The following is a 23557-nucleotide window of genomic DNA, read 5'->3' on the forward strand; positions in this document are numbered from 1 at the left end:
CCATAACTTTTGAATCGCTTGTGTGTTTGCCTAATATAATATGTTTCTGATGACTGATTTAAAGGCCTAAAGGTTAACATGGGGAAATCCTAGTTGAGAGACATTACGAATCCCGAAAGCTATTATTTTGAAGCTTAACAAAACATTATAAAGTTTGGGATTTCTCTAATCATATTGTTCTTGGTAGACTCATCGTGAACGATTTTAGTTGTTTGATCTTTCGCATTGCGTCAAAATAGCTCCTTTTGGAGTTATAGCTATAGAATATTATTCCATATTTGGATAAACGTGAGTTTCTCTGAATTGTGTTTTCCTTGAGTTTTTGTGGTTGTGTCATATATCCTAGCTACATGGCATAACTTAGTTTTGGGCCTCTTAAAGTGGAGGTTTATGGTATGAGTCTCACCTCAACCATAAAATTTATGTATGGTTGGGGTCGGGGGTGAGCCTTTGTTCCCATGAGTAGGTAAAAAAACCGGATAAAAAAAACTTAAAAAATTGAATATTTCTTTCCTTATATATATAATTGATTTTAATCTTATGTATGTATTGTATGGAGTGTATTTTTTACTATTATACTTAATAAAGTATTTTCTAATATGAAATTTAATAATAATTCTTTAATTACCTTTATACTGTTTGTATTTATGGTAATATTTAATATATTACTTATTAAATTAAATCAAATTTATATATTCTGATTACATATATGCAATATATTTATCTTGTTAATTTCATAAAAAACTAATACGACGCCGCCGTTTCCTTCAGGCTCCAAAGTCAAAAAACACGTAATACCAAAAATTTCAATCCCTAGCTCTTCACTGTCTTCTCTCTTCTCCACCTCAATCTCACTTCTAAACCTAAGTCTATCTTTTCTTGAGGATGCGAGGAGGTCAGATAAGCTAGCTGTGGTCTAAACCTAAGTCAATCTCAACCTAAGGCTCTCTTCTCCGCTGGTGACCCCTCTTCTGCGCAGCCGTCAACTTCCAACGGTAGGTTATCGTCTCTTTTGGTTTCTCAACTTCCGTTCACTGGGTTAGGCTTCTCCTCTTATTGCTTGATTTGGGGCTTTTTATGGTTTGATTTTGGTCTCATTTTGCTGTGATTTTGCTTGCTTTCTGTTGTCGATTTGGTTCATGAATCTGAGAATCAGCTATTGTCGATACTAAACCACTGAATCATTAATCTGTGGATCACTGAAGTACTCTTTTGGAACTCATTGTTTTGAAATATATTACACCCAACAGGTTATTTGTTGTTGCCTGGACAGAAATTGGTAGTTTGGAACTTTTGTATTTATTTCGTTGCCTTGAATTAGTTTTTAAGAGGTAGAGGGAAAGTCTGTCTCCGTTGTGCGTGTTTTGGTATTCTAGCCCTCATTGAATTGGGGGAAATTGCAACCCTTTTCTGTTTTCTTGGTGGGGTGGAGGGGATGGAAGTTGTTGGAGGAATTTACATATCATTTAGACTCCGTTTAGCTTAACATAAAATCAAACTTTTGGAAAATCTATAGTTTTCCTTAGAGGAAAATATTACGATTTTTTAACATATGTTTATGAAAATATGTAAAGTTTTAACTCTTTTAGTAGCTAACACTTGAGGGGCCTTTCCCTTAGTACACTTGGATGTTAACAACCCGAAATACTGCATTTGTATTTTTTTTCTTGGAGTTACCAGATGTGTCAATCCATTTCCTTTATGATTTAGTTTTTATTCCTTGCTCATCAAAAATTTTCCCCTTTGAATTGCTTCAATATATTGTTGTGAACGATATCAAAATTATCCTAAGAGTGTTATGTTTTTCTTGATTTTGGTATGACATTGCTTTAGATGTTTATAAGATTATTTTCGTGCAAATTTTCCTTTGTGTATATCATTTTAAATTGTCTGTTACTATTATGTTTTATGTTCCAGTTTTTTGAGTGCACTGTATATGGATAAGAATTGGATGCATTGTGATAGAAGTGGAACTTTATACACAGAAGGGTTGGTAAACTTCCTTGATTTTGCATTTGCTAACGCATCACAAGAAGGGAAGATTTTGTGTCATTGTGTGAATTGTCACCATTGTGAGTGGGGAAGTCGGGATGTGGTATATACTCATATGATCATTAAAGGGATTGACCAGTCATATATCAATTGGTATTTTCATAGGGAGGGTGTCTCATCTTCTAATGATGAGTTTCATGATACGAATGATGACTTGCCACATATCCGTGATGATATAGAGAGGTTATTGTATGATGCACATCCCTTTATTTTTGAACACCTCGAGGATGAAGAAGTTGCCAACAATGATGAGCGTAGAGAATGGATTGATACTAATGTGGAGAAGTTATCTCAATTATTGGAAGATTGTAAACAAGATCTCTTTCCAGGAGCTCCAGTTAGCAAACTTAATTTCATTGTTCAATTATTCCTAACAAAGTGCCTCCATGGAATGACCAATTCATGTTTCACAACAATTTTAGAGATTCTAAGATTTTCAATCCCACAATTAAAGATAATTCCAAAAATTTTTAATGAGACTAGAAGCATTATGCGGGGGTTTGGTCTTGGTTACAAGAAAATTGATGCTTGTAAGAATGACTGTATGTTGTTTTGGAAAGAACATGCAAATGCTGATTTTTGTAGTAAATGTGGTGCTTCTAGATGGGTCACAGTTGAGGACATGGGTTCAGAGAAGGGGAAAAGTGTTTGTGAAATTGTCTTATCATCTAAAGATGTTTCATTCCATACCAAGAAACGGATTTCAGAAAAAATATTTCATCATTTTCCAGTAAAATCAAGGCTTCAACATCTTTTATGTGTTCAAAAGTTTCTACATCTATGAGTTGGCATGAAAATGATCGTACAAAAGATGATAAATTAAGGCATCCAGCAGAGTCGGAAGCTTGAAGAGTTTTAGATTCTTTTGACCCAAGTTTTGCTAGCGACCCTCGCAATGTAAGACTTGGTTTATCCAGTGATGGTTTCAATTCATTCAGAACAATGAGTATTCAGTATAGTATGTGGCCTGTAGTTCTTATGTCATATAATTTACCTCTGTGGATGAGTATGAAGCCTCCCAATTTTACAATGGCTCTTCTTATTCCTAGAAAAGAGTCTCCAGGTAACAACATTGATGTTTGTTTGTATAGCCAGTAATAGAGGAGTTGAAAGAACTTTGGGATTTTGATGTAAAGACCTATGATGCCTCAAAGCGTGAGTATTTCTAGATGCGTGCTGCTTTATTATGGACAATAAATGATTTTCTTGCATATGCCATGTTATCGAGGTGGAGTACGAAAGGGAATTTAGCATGTCCTGTTTGTTGTTATGACACCAAATCTATCTACCTGCACAATAGTCGAAAGTTTTGTTATCCAGGACACCTCCTACATTTGAATCATAAATGGTGTCATGATAAAAGGTCATTCTATGACGGAAAGGAATTGGGTGCTACCCCATCTCTTTTATCTGGGTGTAATGTTTTTGAGCATGTGAAGGACATAGAAAATAAGTTTGAGAAGACTCAGTCAAAGAAAAGAGACAAAGATAGTAGTCCATGGAAGAAAAAAAGCATATTCTTTGAGTTACCATATTGGAAATTCAATATATTGCGCCATAACCTAGACGTGATGCTTATAGAGAAAAATGTATGTGATAAGGTACTTGCAACACTATTAGATATGCAAGGAAAATGAAAAGATCACTTGAAAGGCTGCCTTGATTTAGAAGACATTGGGGTTATACATGAACTTCATGCAAGAGTAGGTGAATCCAATAAAATATATTTGCCTCCTGCAATATTCGCTATGGGATCAAAGGAGAAAGACAATTTCTGTAAGGTGCTAAAAGGAGTTAGACTTCTAGATAGGTATGCATCAAACATTTCTCGATGCGTGCAAATCAAGGGACATAAAGTATCTGGACTTAAGAGTCATGATTGTCGTTTCATTTTGCATTATTTGCTTCAACTGGCTGTACGAAGATCCTTGCCTACTAATATTGTAGAGCTATTGATTAAACTAGGGGACTTTTTCAGAGGTCTTTGTGCGAAAAGTCATTGACTTGGATGAAATTGATAAGTTAGAGGAGAAATTGTGGAAACGCTTTGTAGACTGGAAATGATTTTTCCTCCATCTTTTTTTGATATTATGATGCACTTACCAATTCATCTAGCGCATGAGGTTAGGCTTGGTGGACCAGTTCAATTTCATGGATGTACCCTGTAGAAAGGTCTGTACGAATTTCAAAATATTAAATCTTGTACGTATTAAGTTATTTTACAAGTATTCTAACTTTATTTTGCAAGCAACAAGGATCAAAATCCAATTACTGGTGATGTTACTTACTATGAAGTAGTGAAGCAAATAATTGAGTTAGATTATTATGGACATCAAAGCTTTGTATTGTTTGGTTGTGATTGATTCCAATGGAGGAGAGATGAATTTCAGTTTCAAATGGTTATCTTCAAGAAATTGATTTACAAAAATGATCCTTTTATGTTAGCATCCCAAGTGCATCAGGTTTTTTATGTCCAAGATCCTATGGAGCATGATTGGTATAATGTTATCAAAGCAATACCAAGAGACAATTTTGACATGGATGGTGAGCCGAGTACCGATGACATGGAAATAGATAATTGACGGATTGGAAGGACAATTTATAGTCGTTTTTCCTATAAGGCTTCAATGATATTTATGTAAGTTTAGAGTTTGTTATGTGTTACCTTGTTTCAATTTTCTAGTATTTCTTATATTGAAGTCTTGTAAGTTGCTTTATATGAGAAATGATTTGTGCTATTTTTTAACTATTCTATGCTACTTTTTATGTACTAATGTATTTTTTATTTTACTTATGCAATTTTTAAATGGGAAAGGAGAAGAAAAACTCATCTAGAGTTAGTAAGAAAGTAAGTCCTCAGGTTGGAAAACAAGGGATGCAAGAGGATTTCCTTCTAGTGACCACCATGCTAGATCTAGAGGAAACTTACAGATTGGAGGACGAGTAACTAGTTCTAGAGGAAGCTTAGAAGGTGGACAATCTAGTGGGTATGGAGGAAACTTACAAGCTGAACATTGAAGTGGTTCCGAAAGTAAATGTAAAGATGTACAACAAAAAACTAAGCGAGCAAGATCACATTCTCAGACTAAACTTAATTGTGTCCCTATATGGTTGCGACAACCAAGAGAGATAGAAACTAAAAGTGAAAGTGAAGAGAATTCAGATTCCAGTGATGGTGGTAGTGCTGATAATTCAAGTCGCATGGATGGGGATGAAGAATCTGATCTTGATCTATTGTATGCTATGGAGGAGGAGTTAGAGCAAGAAACTTATGGTGAACCTATTGACACGGAAGATGAATGTACTGATGGATTGGAAAATGAACCAATAATTCCTACCAATCTAGTTGGTCAAGGTAATATTTGCAATATGTTGTTTTATATGTTATATTTTTACAAATATACTAACATAATTTTATCTTAGAAAAGGGTATACAGGAGAAAAACAAGGTGTTTGAATATAGTAGGCAGGGGTCTCAATGATCGGCCTACTATTATATTGAACGATAAAAATCAACCCATTGGTCCAGAGAGTCATGTTGCATCATTGAGCTCATACATAAGAACATTGACTATGAATGTCCACTTGTTCCCCTTAGCCTCAAAAATTGGAAGAAGCTGCCTAAAAATGAGAAGGACGAATTATGGAAACTGATTCAGGTAAGATATTCCTGTTTTGCTTTTCTTCCAATTCAATTTTTCTTTAAAAATTTTCTTGTACTAATAGAAGATGATGTAGGAAAAATTCATCATTGATGAACTTGCAAAAAGATAGGTATTGGCCACCATTGCATCTGCTTGGTGCTGCTGGAAAAGCCGATTGAAGAGAAAACATTTTAAGAAACACACTAAAGGTTTGCACGCCTAAAAGATCGTCCTAAGGCGGTACCCATTGCACAATGGAAAAAACTTGTGAAAAGATGGAGTTCAAAGAAGGCTAAGGTACATTTTCTAGTTTTGATAAATTTTTGAATATTTTTAGTTACATTAAAGGTGAGTTATGATCATTTGGAGATGAGTTCTTTGGAAAAGGTGTCCAATAAATCCTTTTAATGTCCTGTTTCTTTTATTAATGCTTAATGGACTCTAGTTGTATATTCATCCCAATTTCTGGTATAAGCCTGTGATGCAATATAATGCACGTATTATCATATTACTAATGATGATACCCTATTGCCACTACCTCTGAGGCCTCAGTTGGAAGTTTATAGTTTTTTCTGCTTTGTTATTTTTTTGTTCTTTACTTTTGATTCCATATTTCATTTTCTGTGTAGGATTTTAGCACTACAAAAAAGATTCTAGAGATTTTTTTTAATGTTTAAACTGAACTGGAGGTGTGAATACCAATTTACTTGCAATTAAGAAGTGAGGCCAATACAAAGAATATGATGGAGGCAAAGTATACTCAAACTATGGGATCAAAAAGTTTTGCTCGAGTGTGAGAATAGGAGGTTGGTTTGAGGCATTCATATTAATTAGTTATATTATACATCTTAGCTTGCTTATGTGAAATTTTGAATTTGCCAGAAAAGGAAAAGACAAAGTGAAGATGAACCATCCGAAGTAGATATGTTTATGTTGACTCAAAAGAGAAACGATAGGACATTAAAACTTGATGAAGATATAAGAGTGAGCAATATAGCATTAATTTTTTTATAATTTAGAAATAAGGAGATTTAAAAATAAGTTCAATTATTTTATGTATTTTCTACAGATTGAGCTTGAAAATTTATCGTCCCAATCAATTGACACCCTCGAAAGTAGCACTGCGAGGGAGAATTTCTTGAAGAAAGTGTTAAAAGATCATCTTGGTCGTGCGCCTGTTTATGGAAAAGGAGTTGCACCTTCAGATTTGAAGAAAAATATGACAAGAGCACAATCCTCTTAAAGCTTGGCTGCTGGACAAAGAAGGATAATGGAGCTTGAGGAAAGGTATCAGGCAATGATCTCTGGTTTGGGTACTTTCATTGCAAACATGGCAACAGCTTATCCCAATGTGGAACTACCTCCTGGATTGGTTCATTCTCCTATGACTGGCAGAGGCTCACTTCATGATGCTTCAAGTGCTCCTCGTGTCAACGAAGACTGTTCCACAACTACAAATATCATGGATCAGGTAATTAAACACTTGTTCTCTCAATTAATCATAACTTAGAAACGAAGACTGTTCGAATGCTCTTATAATGAGATTATTATTTATCCAATATGGTATATCTTGTAATTCTGGTTAAGGGTGCATACACACACACATATGTATATAGAACCCCATATATTCCTTGCCATTCTTAGTAATCAATCTGTATATCTTTTGGATTTAGGGCTCTTAATCTTGAGTTCAATAACAGATTTATAAATTTATTTTACCTGACAGCCGAATTTCTTGACAATCTATTTTACTTTTTATCGTGTTAATTTTGTTTGTAGCACAATGAAGAGGGAAATGAAGTTGAGCAAGGAGACCATGATCAAGTTGGACAAGACAATATCTGAATACTTGTTAGCTAATAAAGCTATTCCACTCCTTTAATTTTGTGAACTGCATTACTTTGAATTTATATTGTTAGATTATGCTTCTGATAGTTCGAGTTATATGTATGCAACTGAGGATATTTATGCAAATTGGATAAGTTATTGTTGTTTGGGATAATATTAGTAACTTTATGTATTACTATTTCTTTGTAGTCTTGTCTGATGTGCATTGATTTGAATGATGGTATGATTAATGTATGAAATGCATCACAGGAAAAAAAGAAAATCATTTTACAACGGTTTCGCAAATTGTTGCAAATAATGATTAGATCGCAACGGTTCCAAAACAGTTGCAAACTATCAACATAAAAGTTGAGAATGCCCACTATCTTTAAAAACGTAAATGTTGCTATTTAATTTAAAATCGTTGCGCATTTAATGATTTCACAAAAGTTATAAATTTCGTTACTAATAGATTAAAGCAACGTTTCTATACATGTTGCCTAAAACAATATTAACAACTTTTTTTAACTGTTGCATTTTCTGGCAACAGTTTGTTGACCGTTGCCAAATACCAAAACGCAACAGTTAAAAAACCATTGCTTTTTTTTTTTGTAACGATTTATTAACCGTTACAAAATACTAGCATGCAACAGTTACGCAACCGTTGTAAATTAATTAAAATAGATAACAGTTTATAAATCGTCGTCAAATTGTACTATCGTAACATTTTTGAACTATTACCTAATAGGATGAAAAACGTTGCTAATAGTATCATTTACAACTCGTTTTGTGACCGTAGCAAAAGACTTATGGAACCGTTGTCAAATCACTATTGCAACAGTCGATTTGACAATGGTCACTGAAACCGTTGCTAATCCATTATGCAACGGTTTAAGCATTTTTTGCAACGGTTTATAACCATTGCAAAATGGGGCAGTTTCTTGTAGTGCTAGCAGTAGGTCTCATATGGCTTCTAAAAATTTTGTGCAAGCCGTTATTCCACGCTTTGATGGTCACTCTGACCATTGCAGCATACTAATGGAAAACTTCCTCAGATTCAAAAGTTATTGGCAAGTGATTGATGTTGGTGTTGTAGTCCCAATAGCAGGTGTTGCACTGACAAAGGCACAAAAAAAAGAATTGCAGGGATTGAAGTTAAAAGATTTGAAGGCAAAGAATCATCTCTTCCTGGCTATTGATCGTTCGATATTGGAAACCATTCTTTCCAATGACACCTCCAAGCATATATGAGATTCCATGAAGAAGAAATACCAAGGATAAGCAAAGGCAAAGAGGTAGCAACTTCAAGCATTTCGTTCATAGTTCAAAATGCTTTGAATGAAATCGGGAGAGTCTATTACATCCATGGCGGAAAAATGGAGGATATCACCATCATTGAGAAAGCATTGGAGCTGGTTCATTTTGACCTTTGCAGGCCAATAAATTCATCTTTTAACAGAGGTAAAAGATACATAATTACCTTCATTGATGATTTTAATCGGAAGACTTGGGTTTATTTTGTGCAGCCATAAAATATTTTCCTTTGCAACAGACAGTGGCGAACCCACTATACTAGCATTGGCGGCATGGGCCCCCAGTCAATTTTTTTAACACTAGGTATATTAGATATTTATGATAAATTGGCCATTAGGCCCCCAATTCACTAACTCTAACCCAGCCCACTAATTAACATTCATAAGTTGTCAAGCCTAAGCCAATATTCATAAGTGGTCAAGCCCACATACCAAGCACAGGCCCTCAAATCTCCTCAATTTCTCAATCTCTTAACCCATCTCTCTCCCTTTGTGGAATGAATATGGTCAAGACAGATTTGCTCAATCGAATGAGTGATTAATTTTTGAATGATTGTCTTATATGTTACATAGAAAAGGAATTGGTTGGAACTATTATTAATGATATTGTAATATTGCGGAGAATGATTGGGATAATTATAATGTATTTTCTTATTATTTTGAACTATTATTACTGTGTTTTCTATTTGCAGTATATATTCGTAAATCGATTACATAAAGAACCCAAAAAAAAATTTCGAGGACACTACCCCGGACTCTCGCAGCACTTTTGTGCCCCAGTGATTTCAATTCCTGTGTCCGTCACTGAAAACTAAACTGATAAGTGGCTTCCGAAATTCCCATAGTTACAAGTTGTTTTGTTGTACATTAGTTGGCTAATCGGTAGTTAGACAAATATAACAAACATGATAGTCGGCATTGTGGGCCCGCCATCAGTTTAGCCTATTTGTGATGTTCTTGTTTGCACCTCGTTGGCGTTCTTCAATAATATTTGTTTTCCATTCAAAAGAACAAGAAAAAAAACCCACCACATATGCCAATGATTTCATCGTGAATGGAATGTTTTCTGCGTGGATAGAGTTCAGATTTTGTTCCAGGTACCATGTTATGCTGCAGTTCAACTTACAGGAGCTATTTCAGCTGCGTGCGTTTACACTGCAAGTCCTGCTCCAACCTATAAAACTTCCTGGCACCACAAGACCTTTCGGAACAGACATTCAATCTTTGGCTATGGAATCACTTCACCAGTGGCAACTGATACTAAAGCTGTAAGAAACATATGTACATCCGAACATATTCCACATTAGCCATCCAGAATCCTTCAGTCCCTAACAACTAGAAGGCATAGCGGTTGGATCTGCTGTATGCATAACATCCATCCTAGCAGGGCAAGCAATGTTACATCACTAAACTCCTTTCGTCTGCATCAATGGTTTCTTGCCAAGGACAAGTCAAGACTCGACACAGCCTTAGATACCTTGTTACAAGAACAAGTATGCCGACAATCGGTTCTTATGTAAACCTAGTCTTCATAGGTGGAGTGAACAATACTAGCTACACCAGAACACAAGCACACGTACAACAATATTCAGTATGCAAATATGATAGAACCAGATTATGTATCTAAGATGATTACTTGTCCTTCAGACCAATATCAGGAGGATCATGAATCCAGCAAGGACAATAGGACCAGCACTTGCTAGTGCGCACTATAAAGGAATATGGGTCCATGTTGTAGGACCAGTGACAGGAACCCTATTAGGAGCATGGTCGTATAATCTGATTCGTGGTGCTGATAAATCCCTTCAAACAACTTCTCCGGGTTCACTTTCATTTAAACTTCAACAAGCCATAATGAGCAGGTTTCTCAGAACCCCAGAAAGGAAGAGGTGGTACGAATTATGGTTAATGATATCATAACTCCAGCACTGTAAAATAGATAAGACACCCCAAAGAGTAATCCCAAACTGGTTCAACTGTTAGCAGAGAGATGCACATAGCTGTCATTATAAAGCATTTACAATAATTACTACAAAATGGTGATTACCAACGGAGCAAAGCAATGTACTGACCTAAGATAATTGAAGTAAACCGACTTGAGATGAGAAGAATTCAGCATAATCTTTCCAGCAATAAATGCCTATGTGATATCTGCGAGCTATAGACGTTAAGTGGAAAAACAGGTCTATACAAGATCATGGAGGCACCAACTCACAAAAGGAAAAGCTACAATCCGTTAAGAAGCTTGTTCACTGATCACAAAACTGCCAGGGTTGATGGTTATGCTCTTTGTGCAATTATCAGTCTTATAGATGCCAACAAGCCGATCGGCCAACTCAAACATGTTGTTCCTGAGGCTGCATGTGGTACAAATCATAAGACAGAGCAGTTAATATTGGTTACAACATCGAAAGGACAAGAAAATATCTAGTAATAATCTAAGGGCTTCTATTCTTGCCTTATAATTACAAATTGAGCATTCTTTGTCCTGTCCTTCACATAATGGCCAACAATGGAAACATTCTTGAAATCTGGCACTCCACATGAACAGAAAATTCAGATAAAAAAAAAAAGATTTAATGCAAAAAGAAACTAGATCATCATTTCACAAGAGATTACCGAGAGCCGCGTCAATTTCATCCATTACATATAGCGGGGTAGGCTTATAGTGATGAAGTGCAAAAACAAGAGCCAAAGAACTAAGAGTCTGAAAATGTTAGGAGGCCATATGTTATTCCAAAAAAAAAATACAAATATGCTTCCTTATTCGTAGAAATGAGACTTCACATTCATGGAATATTGAAAGTTCAATAATAATGGGTAGTCAAATGTTTTATTATTACCTTTTCCCCACCCGATAAGTTTGCAATATTCTTCCAGCTTTTCTTTGGAGGTCTTACGCTAAAAACAACTCCTTCAGAGAGGATCTAAAGAATCTACCAGTTCAAGTTCTGCATCACCGCCAAGTGTGATCATCTGCAGAAAAGTTCAGTGAGAGGATAATTAAGCAAAGCTACACAGTCAGTGAGAGGATAATTAAGCAAAGCTACATGGTCAGGCAGACATTAACGACTATATTTGGCATCACTGATAATGAGATTAGGATATCCTCGGATAAAAGGAAAAAGAAAAAAAAGAGAGACAAGAACACAACACGCAAACACAAGCCTTTATACATGCAACCCCCCACCCACACAGAGAGATCAGTTCAAAACCTGATACATTTCCTTCAGCTTTAAAGAAATTGCATTGAAACCTGCCATGAATTCATCCAACCTGCAATACAGCCTAGTTGCGTGAACTTCTTTTGCAAGGAGGTATTATCTCAAGTAGGAATACATAAATACAGCAAGTGCAACTCTACTCGCCTTTTCTTTCTCCATTCATCGTATTGCTTTTTTATATCATCCCGTTGTTGAGTGACCATATTCAGCTCCTCAACTCGCTCATTATACAACGCAGCTTTTTTCCGATATCTACATTGAAGAGAAAAATTAGCAAAGGTATGATGCAGATAGAAATCATTACCATCAAATAATGTTATACATTAAAGAAAGTCCATACTCTGAAATTGAATTCAGATTTGGATTCATCTCTTTCAATTGTGCTTCCAGCAAGGCAACCATCTCAAGAGCCCTTTTAAGATCACAAGCCTTGCTAAGAATATCATCTGTCAGGGTTGCTTGAAGCTTTTCAGGGTCTACTAGATCTTTCTGAATTCTGCAACCAGGATGCAACATTATACATGCCACAAAGTCATATGCACCCCTAAACAGACAAAGTCATCAGATTCACATACTGTTCCAGGTGTCTCGTTAGATCACTTTGCACGTCAAAAAGCCTTTTCTTGTAACCCTTCTCTTTCAATTCAAGTTCCATGTATAATTTCTTCATGTCTTGCAGTTTGTAATCAGCATCTACCTGTGCTATGGAAGAAAGATTCTTAGCACAGTACTTGTAATAACTTGCATAAAGTAGGGACGACTAAAGATACTTTAGTTATCATAGTATCTACGTTGAGTACGTTCCAAAGAGGAAAAAACACTAAAGTACCTCTGATGCACGCATCTCATTTATAACCTTCTTTTCTTTCTTGTACTCATATTTTGCTTTGTCTAACACATCTTTATGGTCATCAATCATCTGTATAAGGAACAAAAGAACAAGATCTGCCACCCTGAGTAAAATTAAGAAAGAAATAAAAGAGAATTTTTTTAGAAGGAAATATCTGCATGAACTCAGCAGGCAACTAATAAACAAACCTTCTGCGTTTTTTTGTAATCCTATTGAATTTGATATGCCTTCTCTTCCATTTCTTTGAACACGCCTCTCATTTTGTCCTTCTCCTCAATAACCCGCTCTTTTTCTTTCTTATACTCCTCAATCTCCTTTGTCAACTTCTTTATCATTTTCTGGCCTGTCTCTACTTGAACTTTGTGGCGATTAATCTCAGTGCCATTTTTATCAATATCCTAACCAGACGAATGGAATGATTTAGTGAATAAATCATCAGTTGTAATTTGGACATCTAACAGGGACACACAAATTACAGATTGAAACTTAGTGACCTTGGACTTCTGCTTTTTCAAACTTTCACCACCAGCATTCTCAGTTTTACTCTGAAGCTCTGAGGCCTAAAAGTAGAAGCTCTTGTAAATCAATCCAAAATGTATCGATGTACAAAGCATTGCCCGCTTTGTTGGACATAGACATAATATCCAGAGAAAAATGTAAGCAAAAAACAGGAATTAGCATTTTTTTTTCCTCTGGATATTCAGAACATGAAGGAGCAACTTGATGAGCAAAGAGATAAAACTAGAGATACAACTAACTTTCTACCTTCTCCTTGAACTCCTTAGACCCCTGAATAAGTCTATCAATCTCCTTTTCTTCTGCAGAAATAATTTTCTTGAGATCCTCTAGCCTATTAAGCTCATCCTCCGATGCAGCCTTTAGGGAGTTGAGTTGTTGTCAATCTGTAACAGAAACATTGGACTATTTTTATTATTTATTATGTACCAAATCAAAAGAAACGTTACCCTGTCCTTGGCAGTAGCTTACCTCTTTCTTGGTTTTAGCTAACTCCATCTCCAAGTGTGTAACAGCTTTTTCTGAGGCTTGGCATTGTCTTACAGCATCAGCAAGTTTTTGGCCAGATTTTTCAAACAGAGAACCATCAAGAGTAACCCACTCGTCATAACTCATGATTATTTCCATAAGCGATACGCGTAGCCCGAAAGAAAGATGAGTAACTAAGACTACCAGAGCAGGATAAGCTTTAAAATGGAATTCAAAATAAACTTCAAAGGATTATTATCTACGATTCAAAGATGGTGCCAAATTGTATTTTAAGGATGCATTCTAGAAAAATGAGCGAAACATCATATAGTTGACAGGCTGACATCTCAAGCTCCAAGGAGTAGGGCTCGACATCGGGTCAACCCGGCCTTACTTTTTTAGGCCCAGGCCCGTTTTGATCTTCAGGCCTCGGGCCAGGTTCAGGCCGCTCCATATTGGGAAAATGAGGCCCAAGCCCTAGCCTGACCCTAGTCCTGAAAATCAAGACTGCTCCGAGTTGTAGACACAACTCTCCCACCTGCACTAAAAGCTGCTTCTAACGCTACAGTCGAAACTTGAACGGTTAGTATATCACGGGCCATTTTGAAGAGTAAAGGGTACCTGCCCTGTTGTACCCTCCACCAGGCTAATATAATCAAAATCAATCACAAATTGATCAAGATACAATTTTAATTCAGAAGTTGACCCACTAGATGATGTAGATGAGTGAGTTCGTCTGCTTTTTAACAATTGAAATCCTCCCAAGAATCTAGACGAAGACGAGGAAGAAGAACTCGAACCAATAACATTTTGTGGTGTCCTATGCTCTCCTAGTTGATTTTTGTATTCATCATACAATTGAGTCAAACAATTATTTATTTCGTTCATTTGTGTTTTGACTTTTTCTTGATCATTAGCATATACTGTTTCTAACCATACTTCTAATACTTCAATCTTACACCTAGGATCCATAACCACAACAATACTGGGTCAAGATATTTTGAAAATTTTAATCTCATTACCGCCAAAGTATTTTTAAAAGCATCAAATTGTGAATATTTATCAAATGTCATACAAATATGTGTTAATTGCATAAGCACTCGACTAGATGTAGCATAATAAATTGAACAAAATATCTTAGTAGCAGTATGAAAAACATCTAAAAAATCTCTAATAACTTCAGCAATTGCCCAATCATAATTCATAATCACTAGGTACTTGTAAATTTGGACTACCATATTTTTCTTTCATTTCTTCGCAAAATAAATCTACGACCCTCCTATATTTTATTACCACGTTTAATAGTAAATATGTTGAGTTCCATCTAAAAGGCACATCTAGTGGAATGTTTCTCCTCTTCATGTGTAATTTTACACAACAATTTTTAAACATTTTGTATCTGGATACAGATGAATTAATGCATAGTACAATATCTCTAATTACTTCAATGGAGTAATGTAAAATGTGTAAACCATCTTGAACTATCAAATTAGAAATATGAGCACAACAACGAACATGAAATAAGTTTCCATGGAGTATTCAGTCTGTTTGGATTTGAACTTTCTTTTGGGCCAATCCACTTGAACATGGAGTATTAATTCACTTCGTTTAGAGGAAATTCAAAAAATAAAACTAAAAAGTGAAAGAAAAATAAAACTTCTGATAACCAACAATATGGAAAATTGCTTACAACCAACAAAACCCTTGTGTAAAACTTTCAGATTACCAGATCGACAATCTCTTGAAAATGAACAGAAACACCAGCACTGTCCAGATTCTGATGATTAGTAGAATTATGTATAAGCTCTGAAACTTTATTAAGCCGCATCTGGATAGTTCGATTAACTTAATTAGGCAAAATGGCAGTAAATAAACAATCTAACACAGCATTTAAACTAATTCCAAAATAATACCTGTCTTGCTCGCTATCCAAAGACGAAGAGTATTGCATCTATGACATTGCTCTTTCCACTCCCATTTGGTCCAACCACTGCAGAAAAACTCTGGTACCAAAAATTGACAACATAAAGATAATTATTTTGCCACATCCTTTAATTCATAGTTCCATTCTCACAATAACTTCGCTAATTTCCAGTCTACCTCTCTTACTGACTTCAACTAAGAACCAATAAGACCGTCCAGAGCAAGGAAAGAGAAGTAATCACAAATCTTTCTTCTGATTTTCCTTCGTGTCTCGGCAGAACAACAAAACCCTAGACTTCGACTTGCACAAACAAATCAGACAAAAAATGCAAGCAAAATCCAACGCCCTAACCTTGTGGAAAGGACCAACGCGTTGTTCGCCGGCATACGATTTGAAGTTCCTCATCACCATTTCTTTGATTACAAGTCTCGGGGCTCCGGATCCCGATCCCGATTCCAGGCGCACTGAATCGGACTCACAGTTCATGAACTCGTCCACCGTTTCCATCCCCATTTCGAGGTCAACTCGGTGCCTTCAATTGCCAGTTTCAGGTTCTGATTAGAAAGATTTATGAAGTAACTTCACTCGTTGTGTGTGGACTCAGTTTCTAGTTTCTACTACGCTCTTCTTCGCTATTTCGAATTTGAGGTCGATGGATTGAAGAGAGGTCTGGCGGGAATTTGCGAAGATTTGTTTTGATTAATGGGCCATGGGCTTGGGCATAAGAGCAATTGCAATGTTTTATCATTGTTTGGGACAACAAAACACATTGGGACATGTGCATATGTGATTTGGCAAGGCATGGATAAGTTTTTTCTACAATGGTTAAAGACTAATGGCTTCACATGTGTCCTTTCGTAGAGGGAAAAGTATAAATAAACTGCTAAAATCTGTTGAAAACAACCCAAACCAACAATAAAATACTAAGGTAGTCTTAAACAAAGGTAATACTATTTACTTGATTTTTTTTGCAGTGATTGCTCTCTCTGTCACAAGAAAGTGTTGGACAAAGTCGGATTATTGCTAAAGATAATACTATTTACTGGATTTTTGGCAAAAAGATACTTTTCGTCCCACAACTATGGGGCGAGTTTCATTTTTATCCCTAAACTTTTTTTTTCTCCCATTTGTGTCCCTCAACTATTGAAAAGTATCATTTTCGTCATTTCAAGTGAGATTGAGGTTGGGAAAAACCTTATCTGACGAACAATATGATGCCACGTAGGATTTTTCAATGGCCGGATTTATTCGAGGGATAAACATGGTACCTTCCCATAGTTGGGGGACGAAAAAGGGAAAAAAAAAGAGTTAAGGGATGAAAATGAAACCCGACCAATAATTGAGGAATGAAAAATACTATTTTGCCGGTGATTTTTTGTATGTGCTTCCTCTCTCTATCGCAAGAAGGTGCTGGACAAAGTTGGATCACTGTCAAAATACTTGTTGAATTCATACTGCCCCTTCATGTTCCTGTAGGTTGCTAGAACGATGAGCTAATATCATCCTTGTTAGATTCACGACCAAACATCAATGAATTCGAAATTCAATAAATCAAATCACATATCGTGAATCAAAATCACACGAATCAAGCCTAATGAATGGATTCAAGCATATGTACAACACGTAGTAAGAAAAAGACAAGGAAGAAACCTGATGAAAGAAGCAAGACAACAAAACCCACATAATGGAAGCGCCGCGTGTTGTGGTTGAAGATCCAGAAAATATATAAAAACCCTATTAGGCGAGTCCGTGTATTGAGTGACCGAAACGGTGGACAGCGGTCGTTCGATCGGTGATGCTAGATCAGTCGTAAATTGCTAAAATCTATGATCTATCGGCCAACAAAAGTATATTGTTGCAATTGCTCTTAATAGTCCACTTATTTGTGGGCCTTCCATCTTGTGAATTTTCATAGCTATAATATTTTCCATCCATAATGATTCATAATTAGATGACTTTCTACCTAAGCAAATCCATATTGCAAATAAATCTAACATCAAATCCCTAAAATCACTCTCATCTCTCTTGATATTTCAATTCTCTCTCTCCCTTTCCTCTCTCACGCATATTCTCTCTCCCTCTCTCAAGGCCAATGACGGATCTCAGCTATCCAGCCACCAATCCGATCACCACTACCGCTAAAAGAAGCATCTGGTCCCCACGAGCAAAACCAGCCACCACTTGCCATGAATAGTTGTTGATTTTGCCGAAAATCCACCGTAAAGCCGTTGTAACCGCCAATCAAAAAGCTTTGATCCGGCTGATTTCAGTGTCGATTCAGCATACCGACAGCATCAATGGACTCACCTAGTTAAGGAGCACCTAGCCTAGCCCTTCATCGATCGAAATGGCCACAACAAATGGAAACTCATTGATGACTCAATTTTGATAGGTATTAGAGATTTCGATTTGGGTTTTGTTTGGATTTTCATGGGTATTTGAGATTTCGATTGGAGTTTTGTTTGGATTTTCATGGGTATTTGAGATAAACCCACTAGAATGGATTGAAATTTATTTTAGATGAATTTTTTATGGGATTTTATGCCCTGCCTTCTTATTACACTTTGAATGTAATTAGTTACATTGTCAATGTAATAAGTCACTGGTTAGTAAACTTGACATTGTTGACTTATTTAGTTTGTTAGAGGTTTATTACAAAATTTGCATGACACAGACACGGCAAGGACACACATACATAAATATAGATAATATATATATATATATATATATATATATATATATATATATATATATATAAATCAGATATAAAATATTAACATAAATAAATAGTTGTCTACGGTCTCAATATTACAATAAAATTCAATATCTATCAAATATGGATTTTACGAATCAAATTTAAAGTGTAGATGCACATGATATGCATATGTTCATAGTGTAAAAACGAATGTTCATATATTAAATTACAAATAGTAGATATTCGTATATTAACTTACAAATAATATTACCTTTACTCTTATGCACAAATGTCTAATCTCAGGCCATTGAGAGTTGTAGTTGAATGTAATAAAAAAAATTTGGATATCAAAAAATTTGCATATAGCCATAGTATTACGGTTATGATACTCATACATAGGTTTGGTATACATAAGGATACATAATAACATGGCATGGTGATTAGGATGATGATTATGCAATTTTAAAATTCAAAATCTCAAAAGGGAAAATATTATTTTAAGCTGGTTTTTTTATTTCCAACACAAAAACCCTCAAAACCTCGGTAATCACAAGTGGAGAGAAACTTCCAAAATTATCCCAATATGCCGTCCATCACTCCTCCCCTGTTTAGACCTCCGACGAGTTTTTTCATCTCCGGTGATAATCGTTTGTGCTCACCGTTGTCGGCATCTCCGTGACAACCATTCTCTGCCCTGGTCTTGCTGTAGTTTGGTTAATATCGACAAGCAAACCCACATCGAAGTTAAAGGTATGAACTTTGAGTGAATAATTTGTTTCTAAACAATTTATTTGGCATTTAATGATCTTTTTTACTCAGTTTCATTGAGTAGGTAGAAAATAAATTTGATTACACTACCATTGTGTGGTGCCACCAGTTTCGTCGCCATCGGGATTTTCTTTGTCCCCGTCTTCAACTCCAGAGTTAGCTTCCAAGCGAGGGCGAGGTGAGTACAGTTATGGGCAATTACTTTTAGGGCCTTTTTTTTTCACTGTTTGGTTGGTCAGAAAATTATAGGGAAAGCAGTCTCGGTCTTTAGTTATAATCATGGATTGAATTCACCCAACTAACTGTTAAAAGTGAATCTGTAGTTGTATTTGTTCAGCTAAAAATTGATTTTTTTTATTACACTACCATTGTGTGGGTATATAAATACACTGCCTATGTGAGAGGTTTAATGGGTTTGTTTTGCTCGGTTTCATTGTGTAGGTAGCTAAAATCTTTGATTACACAACCATTTTGTGTGGGTATATAAATACGTTGTCGATTTGAGAGTTTTAATGGGTTTGTTTTGCTCGGTTCGATTGTGTAGGTTGCTAAAATCTTTGATTAGACTACCATTTTGTGTGGGTATATAAATACACTGCTGATTTAAGCGTTTTAATGGGTTTGTTTTGCTCGGTTCCATTGTGTAGGTAGCTAAAATCTTTGATTACACAACCATTTTTTTGTGGGTATATAACTACACGCCAATTTGTGAGTGCTTGAGTTTTTTTGGCTCGGTTCAATTGTGTATGTAACTCAAATATTTGATTACTGCCATAAATACCTATGTTAAATACACTAAAATTTTGCGTAATGTATTGAGTCAAGTGCAATATGCATAATTTATTCCGTTTACCTTTTGACTGGAATAATTTACTTTAATGTATAATACACTACCAGTTTGCATAATGTATTGGGTCCAGTGTTAATACTTAAATTTTTATAATACACAACTTTTTTTGCATAATGTTAATACTAAAATTTGTTGTTTCAGTATGGCCAAATTACAGTACTGGTCTACACTGCCATTAATTAGTTTTTTCTGATTAATGGTTCGTTTTCTCATTATGCTGACTACACTGCCAGTACGCTATTCTTAGCCAGTTTTGGATTGAAAGCTTTAGTTTTGTTTGTTGGGTGACATTTTATTTTTGTAGAGTCTAAAGTATTACACTGTGAGTATAATAATTTATTTGACTAAATTGTTATAATTTGGTTTATGGGTTCCATTTATGTTCGTAAATCAAATCTTAATCACACTACGAGGATTGTAATGTATTTGTTGTGTATGAACAAAACTATAACTACCCTGCCTTTGTGCATATTGTGGTTGGCTTTGTTTAGTAATGTGTGTCTGATAATGAGGATGGATTATTGGCAAGCGGACAAAATCGCACAAGTAATAAAGAGTGAATAGAGTATCGTCCCACAAGAATGTTTTGGCAATTTCAACTCAATGACAATACAAGCAATTAGCACATAAATGGCAAGCAAAACGTTGATTTGGTTTTACCTAATGCTAAACAAGTAATTATAAAAAAAGAGTACTGAGTAAATGAAAAATTTAATGATTAACAAAGCAACAAACCAGAAATTTTATTTTCAAGCAAAGTAAACACTAAGGCTCCTAATGTCACCACTTCTTATCCGACTAAACTCCATTGGTTCATCAATTCTCACTTCTCAATTTAGTTGTTGACAATCGATTTCCCAAACTATCCAATGTTCTATTCCTAGATACACTGAAAGTATTTTCAATAGAATCCCTGTTATTCCTAACATTCGGTTTTATATCAAAAATCCCTTAAGCATAATGGAATACAATTAATGATTGCATAAGTCATGAACCTATATTCCTATGGTTCATACAACCTATGTTCTCTATGGACTCTTGCAACCCTAGGTTTATCCTTCCGGTCTCAATCTAGACTAGAAATCATTCAAATGGTGATCAAGCATTTGAAAGCAATAAGCATATCCACAGAAAATCAACATCATAAAAAGAGATTCAAGAACAATAAACCAATTTCATTTAATCTTCAAAGAAGGGTTCCATTAGGACCCTTAGTTAGAGGATTAGTTCCTCATAACTAAGGAATACAGCGCAAGATCCAAACAGCAAACATTAAATACAAGATTAAAGAAGAAAAGAAGGAAAACCCCTTAACCCCTTGCGCTTGTGCCAATGGCTGTTGTAGAGAAGTTCCCAAAACCCTTGGTTTTGCTCCAAAAGTGAAAAGTTACTAAAACCCTAAAATTCTAAGCTTTTATACTCCTAACAACTCTTCAGTCGTTCTGTCTAATAAGTCTATGCCGTTTTGAGTGGGACCATTTGGGTTTAGAGCGAGATCGGCATTTTGCAAATCTTCAGATTTAAGTGCTTGAAATCAATTGTTAGGAGGAACTCCAATCGCCTGATATACCAGGAAACATTAATGTCCTCTTGAAGGAGGAACTCCAATCGCCCCAGACATGCATCAGAAAAAAAAAAAAAAAAGAACAATATGCACGAATATGCAAGGTGATTAGTATGAAACAATGGCCAAAGAAGGGAAAAAAAACATAATCGAACAAAAAGAGCAAACAAAGTTAGAGATAAACTCATTAGTTTAGGTTGCGGATGTGGCCGATCGATCGGACGCCCTTGAAGCTGAATCAGACAGAGCTGAAGTCCGATCGATCGGACCATAAGGCCAATCGATCGAAATTTCTCTCTGTCTCCACTTCTCGTCTCTTTCCTATCCATTCAGCTGCTTTTCTTCCATTTGTGCCCCGGCACCTGAAATGCGCACATAACACTCGTTAAGCAGCATATAGTCCAAAACAACTCTTAAACAATGCAAGATTTCATGTAAAATGATGCACAATTATATGAATATAATTGGCATATCAATTATGTGTTTGATGGTGGATGGATTTTGAAGTGTTTTCTTTATTTTTGGATTTGTTTACAGGTTGGGTTCCCCAATTTATGGGGTGATGCTGCTGAAATTTTTAGTGAAATTGTAATGGTTGGTGTTTTATGATCTTTTCTTCATGCTTAATGGAAGTGTATTTAGTATTTAACTACACTACTACGTTGTGTAATGTATTTGGGTTAAGTATGTTCGTGTAATTTTTCTTTTCATTTATTGTTATTGTTTAGTAAATATATATAAATACATTGACATATTTTTTTGTAATAAAAAAAAGGGTCGATTGCGGTTTAATATGCATATACTTAATTGATTGCATATTCAACAACGTGAGTATAAAGAAGCCAATCAAAACAGACATAAACCAATTGAGGGCGAACTACATTCATAAGTTTTTGAATGATGATGGATATTCATGGGATGTGTACCACTACAAAAAAGTGGAAATGATGAGCAAAACATTTATCTAGTTATGTAATTGTAAATGGAAGATGGGTTTTTATATCAATTGAACCATGTCAATTTTGTTGATGTTCGGATGCTTAAAAGGCAAGTGAGCCTTATAACTTTTGTTGATGAACACCTCACATGAATGTACATAAGTATTAGTGAGTAAATATACTACATAATGAATTAACAATTGTGAAAGAAATACATTTAAACAAAATGTAAGAAGCTGCTGCCACGAAGAAACTGTGAAACAAATGCAATTGATAAACACTATCATACTAGAGTGTCATAAACTCCATGTATTTAACAAGAAATATGACTATGCTATCACTACCGTGCGCTAAATACAGTGGTAATTCATTAACAAATGGGTAATAAATACCCTATCGAAACACAATGTAATAAGGCACTGCCATGGACAGCTATGTTAAATACCCTGTTAAATTGTAATGTATTAACATCTGAGATACAAATATACTATAAAAACATAATGTAATAAGACACCGCCATGGACAACTATGTTAAATACCTGTTAATTCGTAATGCATTAACATTTGTATACCCATTGATAAAGTCTCACAAAGAAAGAAATAGCCGTAAAAATTTTATAGTAATAAATATTTAAAACACAATAAACCACATCTTGAACACTCAACACCCTAGATCTCCATTTGTCCCAGATCCTCCCACTGTGTTGCTCGTGCTAGACAATAATGGGAATCCCCAGTGATAAAATCTCACCATCAAAGGAATATCGATCTATTTAACAAGGAAAATTTCTATATAATGAACAACTTGTCTAAATACACTGGTTATTCGTAATGTATTAAAACCTGGCTAACAAAATACACATTAAAAAACCTAATGTAATAAGTAACTGGCATGACAAAAATGGGAATCCCCATTGATAAAGT

General features: G+C 35.4%; 1 long non-coding RNA gene and 1 pseudogene across 7 annotated transcripts; one reads left to right on the top strand and one right to left on the bottom strand.

Moving 5' to 3' along the window:
• Window positions 1-790: 790 nt before the first annotated feature.
• On the top strand, window positions 791-7690 carry LOC120008939. Of its 7 annotated transcripts, none has more exons than XR_005470565.1 (7): window positions 791-5407; window positions 5476-5711; window positions 5791-5993; window positions 6326-6502; window positions 6579-6680; window positions 6766-7167; window positions 7476-7690. It is a non-coding gene; the product is annotated as an uncharacterized LOC120008939 (long non-coding RNA). The 7 variants fall into 7 exon arrangements; XR_005470567.1 differs by having other exon boundaries at window positions 5481-5711; XR_005470569.1 differs by having other exon boundaries at window positions 791-995; window positions 2158-5711.
• Window positions 7691-10813: 3123 nt separating this feature from the next.
• On the bottom strand, window positions 10814-16497 carry LOC120008750 (annotated as a pseudogene).
• Window positions 16498-23557: the final 7060 nt, after the last annotated feature.

This window comes from Tripterygium wilfordii, chromosome 11 (assembly GCF_013401445.1).
Source record: "Tripterygium wilfordii isolate XIE 37 chromosome 11, ASM1340144v1, whole genome shotgun sequence".
NCBI lineage: Eukaryota > Viridiplantae > Streptophyta > Magnoliopsida > Celastrales > Celastraceae > Tripterygium > Tripterygium wilfordii.